Source organism: Uranotaenia lowii, chromosome 1, assembly GCF_029784155.1.
Source record: "Uranotaenia lowii strain MFRU-FL chromosome 1, ASM2978415v1, whole genome shotgun sequence".
Classification (NCBI taxonomy): Eukaryota; Metazoa; Arthropoda; class Insecta; order Diptera; family Culicidae; genus Uranotaenia; species Uranotaenia lowii.
This window is the reverse complement of record NC_073691.1, coordinates 123,037,969-123,040,605: the sequence shown is the minus strand read 5'-3', so window position 1 is coordinate 123,040,605 and position 2,637 is coordinate 123,037,969.

Here is a 2,637-nt window from a genome sequence, read left to right as displayed (position 1 = left end):
TCAAGAAGTTAAGGTACTTTGCAAGGAATATGATTAGAAACAGCGAAAAGGGGAATTGATTATATTTTCTGAAAATTGAATGCGTTTTTCTCAGCTGTATTGGCTCTTTTCAAAAAATCGTTACCGATTTGTAATTTTTCTTCTACAGTTTTCGGTCTCATGTTTAAGATTCGATGTTACGAACAACTGCTTTTTTTTATAGATTTATCTTCTCAGTGTAATTAGAGCGATAGTCACACTTGGTAGTCCAGGCGTTGATTGTTAGAAGCAACTTTATCGAGTTTAGTGTTACTTACTACTCTTACAAATTCATGAAAACTTCGGTTGAAGTACCGTGACATGCGTTGAGCCAAGCGGTTAATGTTTTTTTAAACGAAGCATTTGTGTTTACCTCCAGGAATTTGATTGATTGCATCATTTCTGTGTGTAAGGTGGTTCCGTTTGAACAAATTGATGCCGCTATGGGATAAGAAGGATAAGTATTACAAAACATAAACAACTTTCGCATGGCACTGTAATTTAAAGCAATTGATCATCTCTCCAATCTATGTCGGGTACAAGACAGCTTCATGGAATGCATCGGATATGTAAATTTAACGCTCTAACGAGTTAGAAAGTGAAGCTCATCTCCGTTTTTATTGTTTGTATCTGAACAAAATTGCTCTTGATGCGCATGAAAGCAAAAGGAGTGGCTGCTGTATGTTTTTTACAAACTGTGTACAGTATCGGAAAATCGTTTATTTTCATACCATTAACGGTTGCGCTAAGTAAGTTTAACTGCTTCCAAACTTGCGAACAATCGCAGTTGTTACTCAATACTGTTGGTGGGTACAGCTATGGATGGTGAATTATGCTTTGCCGGATTTTTCCTGACTTAAGACCTTTCGCCAGTAGACATATTATTGAACATGACTTAAGGCGCAACAACATTAATGTTTGGATTGACTGTTGTTGATTTGTTTGGAGCAAAAGGCATAAAATTGATCACGAATTTCTTGATGTAGTTCAGAACAGAGACCTCATTTAACTGATTGAAGCATGAGATAGGTAGTATCAATTGTTAATCCTTTGCTAGAGTTAGAATTAGAGTCACCTCGAATCAAAATGATTTTTTTTTGTTTCCGAATATGAAATAACCAAAACGTGTCAGTTGGTTGAACTTTGTCATTTTCACTTCTTAATTGTGTGGCTGCGTGGTGCTCCTTCAATCCAGTTTGAAAAAAATGTGCTTTTATCACATGCACATGGCATCAACAAATTTAAGTGAAAATTAGATGCATACACATACAGAAAAAACAACCCACTCTAGACACTTTTGACGTAAATCGCCACCTCAGTACACAACTTACTATAGAAGGTTAAAACACAACAACCTAAAAGTAGGTAGATGTGCTTTAAGGTCCTAGTGAGCGAAAATTACTTACTTGGTTAACTTTTGGGAAATTTTGAAAAAATCGATAAAATTCCTTAATATTAAATGTATTTTATCACAGGTACTATTTCTGATGTATTTTATCACAGGTACTATTTCTCATCGTAATGGATGAGATCTTGACTGGATCGATTGACTGTAGACCAAATCGAGGATCGCTGGGGAATTCTTCGACAATGGAGCAGCTGAACGACTTGAACCTGGCTGACGATATCGTTTTGCTCGCCCTAAGACACCAAATATGCAGTGTACACTCGACGACCTCACCGAAAGCTCCAAGGCAGCAGGACTCAAAGTCAATGTCGGAAAACCAAGTCCATGGAAATCAACACAGAAAATCCTTCCAATTTCGTGGTAGCTGTGCAACAAATTGAGAGACTAGAACGCTTCCAGTAGCTTGGTAGCCAGATAACGCTTGATGTTGGATAGACATCGAAACCCGAGTCTCCGGAACATCCTAGTTTCCGGTACATCTGTCGGTAACGCCAGATTTCTCTACGAATGAGAATCCGAATATTCAACTCAAACATCAAATCCGTATTGTTGTACGGGTGTGAAACTTGGTGTACATTAGACTGGCCCAGATTTGTATGGGATGAATTTTAAAACATTTTTTTCAACGCGGCACCCCTTAGATTGGTGCATTTAGGTGAAAAAATGACTTTCTGAAAGTTTCAGGTCATTTGGCAAAAGCACGAGCTGGCGCAAATGATTCGAAATTTGTATGGAAATTTTCGGCCAAATGTATGAAAAACCGACATACTCTCACTCTTTGTGTTCTAAAATATATTTCCAGTATGCTTTTTATGGATGGCTTGCCGTAGACGAAGCTACGAAATGAATAACGCTCGAAAATTTTAAATTTGAGTTTAGTTTATAATTTTTGCAACATTTTTCACCCACATTTCCCTCATAGCATTTTCATTCAGATTCTATCACACTTACGGCATCGTCCATGAAGGCGCTGCAGCGCACTGAGTGGCCACGAAGCTTTTCCTCCTCCGCCTTGGTGTGGGCAAACCTCCTCTCGCCGCCTCCGACATCATGCCCCAAATGATTTTGCCGATGCCTCCGCTGGTACGCCGAGCACAGATGCAGTCGAGTAGTGCCGTTGATGATGAGTGGCCCAATGCCACAGTTGATTCGACGATAGCAGGTGTAGTCGAAAAGTGCGGTCGCAACTTCCGATGATAGTAAGTGGCCAA